At 43.5% G+C, this 12,942-nt stretch overlaps 1 protein-coding gene across 19 annotated transcripts in view; it reads right to left on the bottom strand.

Annotated features, from left to right (window-relative positions):
• The window catches only part of NCALD (neurocalcin delta), a 445,958-nt gene that overhangs the window by 40,808 nt on the left and 392,208 nt on the right, over positions 1 to 12,942 (bottom strand). The gene's annotated exons all lie outside the window — the stretch shown is intronic.

A 12,942-nucleotide genomic window follows, 5' to 3' on the forward strand; every position in this document is an offset into this window, starting at 1 on the left:
GCCACAGCAAGAGGAAATGGTGGCTGGTGAACAGGCTTTCAGGATGAGCACGTTCCCGTCTTTATTTTGTGTATTCGTGGAGGGAAAGATTTGCAGCCTTGCATTTCTGCGATTCCTCATAAGGTTCTGAAAGCTCCATGACTTAATTCCTCAGAGCCCAGAGTTAGATTTTCCAGAGAAAAGGACATAACTTATCCTGGACAGCCTGATTAACTTCAGAGGAAAAGCCTCAATGCAAACTGCATCGAAGTCTCCTAAAATGGAATTTGCAAGAATCGAGCAGCTAAAGACAAGCTTGGCTGCAACAAGGAACCCAGTAACCACAGGGATTCCTGAAAGAGACCAGTTTCATTAAAATGTTTGCCTAGGGCTGGGCGTAGCTCATGCCTGTAATCCCAGCACTTTGGGAGGCCGAGGCGGGCAGATCACGAGGTCAGGAGATCGAGACCATCCTGGCTAACACGGTGAAACCCCATCTCTACTAAAAATACAAAAAATTAGCCAGGCATAGTGGCACCTGCCTGTAGTCCCAGCTCCTTGGGAGTCTGAGGCAGGAGAATCACTTGAACCAGGGAGTTGGAGGTTGCAGTGAGCCAAGATTGCACCACTGCACTCCAGTCTGGGCAACAGAGCGAGACTCCATCTCAAAACAAAACAAAACAAACAAACAAACAAAAAGCACGCAAAAAAAGTTTGCCTAATTTGGGGCATGTAATCTTGTCCACTAACAGTTGCTTTGAATTTTCAGCCAATGGAATGTCTAGATTGTGGAGACGCAACTTAAAAAATGTTCTTAAAATATAAGGAAGAGAACTATCAAAGTTGTGGATGAAGAGGAGTATGTGTTCATTTACCATGACTTAGACATCAGATATTTTAGCTGCCTAAATTTTACTGGTGACTAAAATCCCACAAATTCATTTCTAGGTCAATTGTCTTTGATTTTCACTAAGGAAAAATAAGGAAGACTAAATAAAAACCTGAAGAGCACATTGCTTCAGAATTTTTCTTCAATGGAACCAGTGGGAATTTGAAAGAAGACTATACGTACAAACTTCATATTTATATATCACAGGCAAATTAGGAAATAAAACAGAGTAGTACATCAGGAAAAAATTAAAAGAGGGAGAATTAAAGAGTTATATAATAATCTCACTAACTTAGTCTTTATCTTGACCAAAGAATATTCTCTTCTCTCACCTCTGCTAAGATGAGCCAGTGTAAGGAAATGAGACCTATGCCCTATTTGGATCACAAAATGGCTTTGCTGGAATTGCCCGAAATATGTTACAAAGCCATTGCCCCCAGTGAGGCCTCTTCCCAGCGAGGCTGGGCATGTGAGCTCATATCTCCTGTGTGAAGGGTCATGGTCTGGGGTTCCCAGCCACACACCTTGCTCTCATACCCCCTGCAGAGACGTGACTGGGTTTGAGATGAGAACTGAAATGGTACAAAAAAATCTGGTGAGCAAGAGGCTCACTAGAAACAAATGTACTCTTCTTTTGCATTCCCTACAGCATGAGATAAAGCCCAGGAAATCATCTTGTCTTCTCCAGGTGAGCAGAGGTTATAGTCTCCAAAATATCAGAGACCTTGCTCTACTAGAGTGTGCATTTCAGGCTGAAAGGGGCCTGGCCTGGGGGTTTTTCCAAGTTTTATTTTTCATAAAGTGCAACCACATTACTGCCAATAAAACATACTTCTGATAAGAATCTGAGCAGAACCTCGTCTAACAGCAACCCTTTACCCCTCCTCCAAATACGGAAATACCATTTTCTGTTTTGCAGATTACCAAAGTATTACATCATTATTGAAAAAATCTAAGTAATAAAGGGATGTAAAAATGAGAAAGTGAATATCTTCATTCCGATCCGATAGCACTCCATAAAAAGACACTATTAACAGTTTAAATCATACGTATCCCCTTAGACATTTAAATGCATATGTATGAAACCCATATACTCTAACCATAAACAGGATCATTCTATATTATTCTTTAACCTTCATTTTCACTTAAAAGAATATTGGCTGGGTCCGGTGGCTCATGCCTCTAATCTCAGCACTTTGGGAGGCCGAGGCGGGCAGATCACAAGGTCAGGAGTTCGAGACCAGCCTGGCCAACATGGTGAAACCCCGTCTCTACTAAAAATACAAAAATTAGACAGGGGTGGTGGTGCAAGCCTGTAGTCCCAGCTACTCGGGAGGCTGAGGCAGGAGAATCCCTTGAACCTGGGAGGTGGAGGTTGTGGTGATCCAAGATCGTGCCACTGCACTCCAGCCTGGGCAACAGAGCGAGACTCCATCTCAAAAAAAAAAAAAAAGAATATTGTGGAAATTCCTCCATGTTATACATATGGATGTAGCTCATTTACCCTTTCAAATTGCTAAATTTTCATTTATCAATGGATTCAACAAATAATCAATTGAGCACTGCCTTTGTGCTAAGCATCGAATTAGGTAACAGACACAATGGTTCATAATGTGAGGCTTACAGCCCTTTGCTATTCCATTATGTGGAATTTAGTTAACTAATTCCCCTTGATAGACATTTAGGTTGACTCCACTTTTCTTTTATTCACTTGGTCACGGTTCCTGTATCCCTTAGGTAGAATTTATTGCAAAGAGGTTCTTCATGTCATTGGCAAGAACTTATTCTTGTACATCTATTGCCACTAGACTGTAAGCACCTGTTTTAATGGTGCTTACGGTGTAGTGGCAATAGACATACAATAAACAAAATAAATAATTGAAATGGTAGATGAAGATGTGCCACGGAGAAGAGTAAAGAAGAGAAGGGAGTTGCAGAATACCAGCAGTCAGTGAACGGGTGTCGGAGTTTTGAATCAGAAGCCAGGGAAGACCACACTGAGAAAGCAACATTGGAAAAAGACCAGAGGAAGTGAGGCAGGGCACCATGGAGGTAAGTGTGAGAAGACTCTTTCAGGAGTGAAAAGAGTGAACGAGAGGGCTCTAAACTGGAGGCGTGCCTAGCGTGATCCAGGATGTGGCTAGAGTGGAGGGTATGAGGGTATGAAGGAGATGACGTCAGCACCATCATGCGGGGCCAGGTGATGTGGGGCCTGGACATGACTGTAGGGACTTTCGGCTTTCACTCTGGACTGAGGCTGAGCCAGTGCAGGGTTTTTAGCAGATAGAGCTGATTTATATTGGCAAGAACTTATTCTTTCCAATGACATGAAGAACCTCTTTGCAGTAAGTTCTCCAGTAAGCCAGTTTCCTCTAAAGCCGTTATAACCCAACTACACATCTTGCAAGCTTACATACCCCCTAAGATGAGAATTAAATTGGAAATGGAGTTGGAATTCCACGCCTCACTCCCTGCCCCCCATGGTCTGCCTGAGTTATAGTGACAGACATGTGAGTTTGGCATTTGCTATTCCAGAGCTTAGGAGGGCACACCCACCCTGCTCTTAAAAGAGTGCACTGTTGTAACCATGTAAATACCCTCTCTCCTGTTTCAACCTAAAGACATATTTTACCTCAACAGCACCCTACATCTTCTATTGCTTGAAATTCAACTCCTGATGGCATCTCCTTTCCCAGCTACTCCAAGTCCATCTAATGTCTAACTCTGCCTCCACTCCCTCCCAGGTTGCCAGCAATTGGAGGGGTACTTACACTGCATGCTTAAAGGGCCCATGAGAAAGTGGACAGAGGCCTTACTAAATGGTCACATTCCAGGCCTACAGAAACTCCAAGGCTGTCCCAAAACAAAGAAACTGTGGGAGTGTCTGAAGTCAAAGGCTTCAGATGAAGTCCACATGTCTCTTCACCATCAGACCACCTGGCCATCAGACCATTGCAAAAGAACTGCCTGTTTTGGCTGCCTTGGGAGCCAGACGCTGGACCAGGGCAGGCTGCATCCAGGGAAGAGGAGGGTGCTCTGGGGCCTCAACAGCCCCTCAAGGCTGCCATAGGTTAAAACCTTACTCTGGGAAACTTCTGAGGAATTCCTTTTGCAATAAATGTCTGCTTAACTAGGGTACTAAATATTATCTTACTTAAAACTCATTATTACTACTTTGGGTTCTGATAAAACCATAAAACAAAACAGTCGGCCCTCATGGACTGGGGAGGCAAATAAATCCATCATGGTGATCCAGGGCTCATCACTTAACTTAGCAGAGGAGGTATAGGAGGAGCTCAAGTCCCCATTTTTAGATATCCTCTAGAGGCCACAAATTCATTCAGTAAATTGACTCAAGACCCTCCTTAGACTCTAAGAATAGTTCATAATTTTTTTATTTATTTGGCACACATGTGTTTAACATCTACAGCTTCCTGGTTTAGAAAGAATCTTTTTATAAAAATAGTATCCTACATAGGACAGAGAAATAACAGGAATCTGAGATTCTGGTTGCAATTCAGAGTATTTCTTTTTCTTTGCTTTTTTTTTTTTTTTTTTTTTTTTTTTTGAGACAGGGTCTTGCTCTGTCTCCCAGACTGGAGTGCAGTGGCACAATCTCAGCTCACTGCAACCTCTGCCTCCCAGGTTCAAGCAATTCTTGTGGCTCAGCCTCTGGAGTAGCTGAGACTTCAGGCATACGCCACCACACCCGGCTAATTTTTGTATTTTCAGTAGAGACGGGTTTTTGGCATGTTGACCAGGTTGGTCTCAAACTCCTGGCCTCAAGTGATCTGCCTGCTCCAGCCTCTCAAAGTGCTGGGATTACAGCCATGAGCCACCATGCCCAGTCTGGAGCATTTTCAATAATATTTTATCCTCATGATTTCACTGTAGAATTGATGTGAGATATGCTATATCTTGGTTTTTCTCCAAGGATAAGGGGTGTAGAGAAGCTAACTGCCATGATAAATTCATGCAACTCACGGTCCCAGGGGTGTAGAACCAGAACCATCCTCTTCACCCTCACCCCTTCCATGTCTCTGGCTGGATCACTTTCAGGGTTTCAGTGGCTGCTTCTGTTGGAAGGTACTATCCTGGCCAACATGGCTAAAAGTATTAATGTTTGTCTATCAAACTTATGAAAATATTAACGTTTATTCATCAAACATATGTACAAGTGAGAATCCCATTAATTGGTGAACAGAAAGAGAATATGAAATAATTTCTTAACCTCTTGCATCTTTTGCTCCCCCCAGCAAGGTGTGTAGAAAGAGAATTGGACTTGGTAGCAGAACAACTCCACTGAAGTTCTAAATATGGTGCTGTGTTATGTGACCTTGGGCAAGTCCTTGAACATCTCTTGGTCTCATTTGCTCTGCAGTAAAATAGGCACAATAGCACCCTTTCCATAGGGCTGTTTTGGAGGACCAAGTGAGAAAGGGGGGAAAATTCATTTTTCCCAATGAATAGGGAAAAGGTCAGCATCATGGCCGGCATCTAGCAGGTACTCGCTAAACATGGACTATTCACCTGAATGAGATAAAGGTTCAGTTTGGTTGGGTTGTTTACAACGATGAGCCCTCCAGAGTTGGGGACATTCTCCCCATTGTTTTACTTCCACAGAGAACTAGAAAGAAAAAGAGCATGAAAGTGATACATGCAAGAAAGAACGAGAGAACCACTGTTGGCTTCCAGCCCGACTCCCCTCCTCAGATTGCTAGCCAGGGGTGAAAGACATCTGTGGATGTGCACCCAGAGGGGACTGCCAGACCCCCACTGAGGGTTTTCCTGCATGGAAATCCTTATTCTAACCTGAAATTAAGCAAAGACCCATTAGAGAAGCAGTTGAAGGTGAGCAGAAGGCTGTTTTTTGTTTTGTTTTGTTTTGTGGTCTTTTTTCCTGGGGCTGAGGAGGCTGTGGCTCTGTATACAGACCCAACGAGCCCCGCTTGAGTGTCACTCATCAGTCACAGCAACCTTGTGATGCTTGGCTGTGTTGATGGCCTTCTCCAGGAGGAGCCCCAGGGCTCTCTTATGTTAGCAGTGCCCCAGGAGCAGGGAGGAGTTGCTTGGATCACTGCCTCTAGTTGGTCTTGTGACCTCTGCCTCTGCTCCATCAGATCTGTTCTTCACTCGGCAGCCATTCTCAGGACCTGAAATGCCCTCCTTTCCAACTCAACCTCTCCCATTTTCTAAACGTCCTCATTGCCCTAATTCCTACACACTCACCCTGCAGATCTCACTGAGCATGCCCTCCTTGGGGAGGCCTTCTCTGACCACCCGGAACATGACTTGCTCCAATCACATCTTGTGCTTAGGAAAAGCATTTACTACAATTGGAATTATTTGCACAGTTATATGCTTAAAATCTACATCTCCTGCCAGGTGCTAAACTCCACTGTAGGGGGATTCTGACTTGTTTCATATTGTATCCCTGGCACCTAACGCCATTCCTGACAGATGCTTAATAAGCATTTATTGTCATTGACAAATTGACAATTTGTTGCCATTGACGAGCATTTTATTTTGCTGTGGCGCCAGCATCCCACCTTCAGGCTTTTTGCTCTTCTGGATAAATGCAGGCACCTCTTCCTTGTTGGACACAGCTCTAGTTGCAAGGGATATATTCCCTAAAGGACGCAGGCCATTCATTCAAGGAACTCCTGCTGCAGGAATCAATGCTTTGTGGTAAAAACCACACCACATTTCTTCAATTACCAGGCTAATAAATAAGGCAACAACAACAACAACAACCCACAGTGTTTTCTAACTCCATTCTGAATCTCAGTAAAGAAATCTGTGTCATTACCATGATGTTCCTTAAGCAGAATCTGCATTGATTAGATTATCTGCATTGTGAGTTTGCTCTGAATGGGTCCAAAGCAGCAAGAAAATACTAATTTTGGATAAAAGAGGACGTAGAACAACTGTTGCAGATTAGAAATTAGGAGGTGCCCCAAAAAGCCATTGAAGGAAGGGAAGAAGAACAAGAGGAAGGAAAACAAAAGGAAGGAAGCAAGGAAGGGAGAAAAGGTAGATGGGAGGATGGATGTTGGGGTGGAAAGCAGGATAAAATGATAGACTGAAGGGAGGATAGGAAGTAACAAAGACTGAGGAAAATATAAATCAGGTAATAAACAAAACCAATTAGTTGTGTCTGTGATTACCAGCACAGGGAGCCGATCTATTAAACTGACAAGAGAGAAAAGAGCATGGAAAGTTATAAGCAACCAGTCCTCTGGCTAACCTTGCCAGCTATATAAGAATCTGTATTAAAGGAAGCTTTGCTCCTACCGCTTTACCAAGCCCGTAGAAAAAGCAGCACCCAACAGCATCCTCAGGACAAAGATGGGTGTGTCCTGAGATGGTGGCAGGAAGGTGCTACCAAAAGACAAATATTCTACCATCCTCTTCTTTTCCCCAGCCTCCCCTCTCAGGTCTGCAGGGCTTTTAAGGGCTCATTAAAGTTGTCATAGAAAAATGCAGGATATCCAGTTAAATTTGAACTTCAGATAAACAATGAATACTTTTTTAAGTATGTCCCAAATGTTGATGGGCATACTTACACAAAAAATTTGTGGTTTATCTGAAGTTAAAATTTAACTGAACATCCCGCATTTTTATTTGCTAACTCTAGTAATCCACATCACTGAGTATATTATCCCCTCCTTCAGATTCCTTTGTGTTCATGGCTGAAAGGAGGCCATGTGTTTATATTTCCACAGTCTAAGGATTCCATTTGCATCAGGATTATATTGATCTACGCTGTGGCCAGCGGAGGCTAATATTATGTCTGAGGTGAGGAGTGAGGCTCCTTCTTCTTCCTTCTGAGTCACCATTGATTCTCACTTCCATCCAATCCTGTTCCAACATCAGGCCTCTTGTAATAAAAAGTTTGACTCAATTTTTTGATGCTTGACTGCTCACAGCTTTTGAGCATCACCCGTCCCTCTTCCCCCTTGTGCCCCACACATCTGGGCTAGCTGATAAGAAAAGGTGCTCCTTCCTTGACACCAGCGGGAGACTCAAACCAGGCAAGCCCCCATTCCTATGCAGGAGCCCTCATTCTGTATGTACCCCCTAATGGCAATAAAAACCCCAAGCTGTCTCTTTTCCTCTTCTCTCAAGCCATCTTGGGACTAGTTTGGTAGGCTTGTCCTGCTCTGCTGAGAAGCTCCCATTATGTAAGTAGAAAACCTGTTCGTATCCCTTTAGTGTATGTATAGCGTCATCAATCTTGATATCTGAACTACATTTTGGATAGTGGTCCATTCTGTCTAAAGAGTGGTCACAACACCTCTCAAAGTCTTTCCCTAGTTTATTCATGTCTCAGCAACCACACTGCAGGGACAGGAAAGGAACAGAATTCCTATTTGTGTTCCTACTGCATGCCAATTACACTGCTAAAAAGTATATATATTCCCTATTTATACAGCAGGTGTGGAGATGCCCTAACTATACCTGCTGGTGTTTCCACATCATCCTGGAGGCTCAGAGTGTTGTCTTAAGGGCACAGAGTTAAACCTGGCCATGTCCAACAAAAACACCACTTTCCAGGTCCAGCCAATAGGATACCCCATGGTGAGTGGAAATGGTAGCTATGGCTCAGAGTTCAGGGAGTAAAGAGACTTCAAAGAGGTAAGAACCTCTGGGGTTTTCAAGGCCCATCAATCACTAAACAGACCAAACCAAGTGGGGTCTGGGCAGAATAAGAACAGACTCAGAGAAGCCCCACAGCAAATGGCCATCCAACTCTGGAAAGGTCTTAGTGCTGTTGAGGGCAACTTGTCACCCATTCCCAGGCTCTGGCTGGACAAGAATTATATTTTCAGAACAAATTGGATGCCACTGAGAAGTAACAAATACAGCATATTGACTGATTGAGTGAATTAATTCTTTCTTACCCAGGGGAAGAAATGATTCTCAGTTGTTTTATTGCTGTGTTTAAAATCAGCTTTTCACAAGAATGTAAGAGAGGTGAGAAAGAGGAATAAATTAATTTTTAAAAAACACAAAACAACCTTCATTTGTCATAAGGAAAAGAAATACAGCCACAAGGAAATCCTTGTCTCTCAACAGTTCTTTTTTTTTAGACAGGGTCTCACTCTGTCACCCAGGCTGGAGTGCAGTGGCGCCATCGTGGCTCACCAGTGTCACCTCCTGAGTAGCTGGGACAACTGGCATGCACCACCACACCTGACTATAATTTTCTTCTACTTTGTGTAGAGACAGGGTCTATGTTGCCCATGCTGCTCTCAACTTCATTTCCTGTCACTGCTACCATTTCTTAATCCAAGCCTTCACTGTCTTCACTGTCTCCCATCTGAACTCAAAAATATTAACTGCTCAGCCTCTTTAAGGCTCCCCACCTGTTCAAGTCATGTCCTTTCTCAAAAATCTTCCACGGTTCCCTACTGATGACAGATTAAATGCCAAACCCCATAGCCTCGTACTCAGGGCCTCTCAAGGCCGCACCCCAACCTGATTGGAGTCACCAAACTCCTCACCCTACCTTGACCTTGACAAGTGTTTTTATTGCCTCTCCAGCCCTATAAAGGAAGCTCGGAGGAGAATAAAAACAAAACTTTTTGTAAACATGGATGTGTTTCCCAAAAGTTAACATTAAAATTCCGACTCTCTCCTTCTCCTTGGAGTCTTCCTTGGTGTTTAGGTGGAGATGGTCACTTCCATTCGGTGTCCTTCCTCTCCCCAGGGAGCACTGAATGCACCTATGGAGTTTTGCTGTGCTTCCCTCTGTAGCACTGAGAAAGGCGCTGGCATGTGGTAGATGCTCAAGAAACGATGGCTCCATTCTATTGCATCTATTTCGTATTGACTGTAGATGCTGTTACATTGCTTTTGTCATTTTTAAGAATTCCATGAACCAGAGGGCAGCTGAACTATTCATAAATATTGGTGTTAGGTGAATAGCAAGGTAGCTGGCAAGTATTCCTGGCAATCATTCAGTTGGTAATAATGAAAGATCGTACCTTTCCAAAGCTACTGTCTGTGGTCATCTTTTCAGAGAGTCTTCTTTCTGTATCTGGGAAACTGAGACTTTCTTTATACAGGTCCAAAGTTTATCAGCAATGGTACTGGTATTGGTTTTCTCCTTACGTTTTGTTTTTCCTAGGAAACTGAGAGTAGTCTCAAGGGACTTTTTTGGTGATAGTATACTCACTACTAAGCTGGCAAACAATAAGAAAAAGTCACCCAGCCGGGCGCAGTGGCTCCTGCCTGTAATCCCAGCACTTTGGGAGGCCAAGGTGGGTGGATCACCTGAGGTCAAGAGTTCGAGATCAGCCTGCCCAACATGGCGAAACCCCATCTCCACTCAAAATACAAAAATTAGCTGGGTGTGGTGGCAGGTGCCTGTAATCCCAGTTACTCGGGAAGCTGAGGCAGGAGAATCGCTTGAACCTGGGAGGCAGAGGTTGCAGTGAGCCAAGATTGCGCCACTGCACTCCAGCCTGAGTGACAAGAGCGAAACTCCATCTCAAAAAAACAAAAAAACAAAAAAAAAAAAAGAAGAAGAAAAAAAGAAAATATCACCTAGAACATGGAATGCCAAAAAACGCTATCTGGGGTTGGCTTGCTTACACAGGAGACATGATAAGGCACAATGGTTAAGGACAGGTTGTTGGCATCAGAGGACCCTGAATGCCAGTGCTGGCTTCAAGGCCTCGTGGCTGTGTGACCCTGAGGAACTCATACTTCTCTGTGCATCAGTTTCCTCAACTGATGCATCGGGGTTTTTGTGTGGATCACGTGAGATAATGCAACAGTACTGGCAAAGTAAGCACTCAACAGTATCTTAATCACCTTCATCATCTTCATCATCATCATCATTCTTGTCTCTCTGACTCTATGTCCTTCTATTTCAAGTTACCTCCCTCCCCTTGAGCTTCACTTGTCTCTTTCCTCAAACTTGCCTGGCATTATCCCCCCATTTACGGTACACGTGCTGTTCTCTGTGCCTCAAATGCCTCCCTACTCCCATAGCCTCATGGCTTGAATGTCTCCATCCCCAATATTCTCATGGATCCAGGATCCTCTCATATCTTCACAGCTTGAATATCACCCCCTATGTCCTCATAGTTTGGATGCCTCCCCTCGTGTCCCTGTGGCTCCAATTCTCCCCACCATGTCCTCATGGCTCCTTACCTCCTCATTACCTCCTTCAGGTCTACCCCAGTCTCCCCTTCTCAGCAGTGTCCTCTCTTACCCCCCAGTTAAAAAAATAATACCTGATCCTCCTTCTCTACGTTTTGGGTTGCCTTAACACTTGCAATTCTAATATACTAACAGTTTTATTTAGTTTAGTGTCTATCTTCCCCTGTGTGATGGTTAATATTGAGTGTCAACTTGATTGGATTGAAGGATGCAAAGTGTCATCTCTGGGTGTGCCTGTAATGGTGTTACTAAAGATTAACATTTGAGTCAGTGGACTGGGAGAGGCAGACCCACCCTCAATCTGGGTGGGCACCATCTAATCAACTGCCAGCATGGCTAGAATAAAGCAGGCAGAAGTTGGAAGGACTAGGCTTGATGAGTCTTCCGGCTTCCATCTTTCTCCCCTGCTGGATGCTTACTGCCCTGGAACATCACACTCCAAGTTGTTCAGCTTTTGGACTCTTGGACTTACACCAGTGATTTGCCAGGGTCTCTCAGGCCTTCAGCCACAGACTGAAGGGTGCACTGTCGGCTTCCCTACTTTTGAGGTTTTAGGGCTTGGACTGGCTTCTCTGTTCCTCAGCTTGCAGATGGCCTACTGTGGGACTTCACCTTGTGATTGTGTGAGTCGATTCTCCTAATAAACTCCCCTTCATATATGCATCTATCCTATTCGTTCTGTCTCTCTAGAGACCCCTGACTAATACACCCTGCTAAAATGGAGGCTTCATGAGGCCATTGATTTGGGTCTGTTTTGTTCACTGCTATAACCCCAGTGCCTAGAACAAGGCCTAGCAAGTAACAGTTGCTTAATAAAAATCTATTGCCTGAATGAAGAAATTATTAAAACCCAATTTTGTCTCAATTCTAATTTGACCCCTGTTCCCTCTACTCCTAATCTCACCATACAGATTATAAAAGATTTAAATTAGCAGAGGACACTGCTTTTAGAATCATGTACAGGGTCTCTTTTAAACACTCACTGTTACCACTAACATCTGCTGAACTAAAAGTGTCTGCAGGCACTAGACCAGCTGCCCAGTGCTATGGACTGAAATAAAGGCCAGTCCCTTCTTGCATGAGTCCATAGGACTTTCACATACACTATTTCAGCAGATCCTTGAAATATCATGAGAAAGGAAGAAGGAAGATTAATTATCCCAATATTAACAAAGTGGAGAGTGAAGAATTACGGGCTTACCCAAGGTTTTATATGTATAGCCAATAAGTACCCAAGGTGGAGGAGAACACAGATCTCTGTACTCCTTCCACTCTGCAGGGTATCTCATGGTAGAAAGCAGAGCAGAGGCTCAGAAAGGATGTGTGTATATTTGTGTGCTTAAGGAAAAGCTTTCCTGTTTAGCTATTTACTCTCTGGTTACTATTTCCATGTCTTGTTAAGAGAAAATGAAAATGGAAGCTTAATCTAAAGAGAGGAAAGATGAACATATATCCACAAAGTGGTTTAAAAAAACCCAAACAGACAGACAAAAAACCAACAAAGCCTCCCCACATCTCTATAAGACAGGTTCTGTGTGCCAGTAGGCAAACCACCTTCTATCTAAATCTGTCTGTGTGTGCCTGGCTGGGTTTACTCACATACCATGCTGCACACCCCCATCCATCCCCCTTCCCAGCAGGAACCACCTAAGATTTTTCCTGCTCATTCTAAATGCTAATAAGATAATTTAACTTCTATTCAACTATCTTTATTTTTTCTAGTCTAATTACAGCAAATACTGTAAAAACAAACAACTCTGTAGAATCAGTGTAAAAAAATTGTATTCCCCAAATATTCTAAAGTTGTTCAAAATAGCTTGTAGTATTTTCCTGGACTATCACTACTCAGGCTAGGGACTGCTGAAGCAAGGTCAGGTAGATTCTACTCCCTGCTAGCCAGG

The sequence above is a fragment of the Pan troglodytes genome, chromosome 7, assembly GCF_028858775.2.
Source record: "Pan troglodytes isolate AG18354 chromosome 7, NHGRI_mPanTro3-v2.0_pri, whole genome shotgun sequence".
In the NCBI taxonomy this organism is placed as follows: Eukaryota; Metazoa; Chordata; class Mammalia; order Primates; family Hominidae; genus Pan; species Pan troglodytes.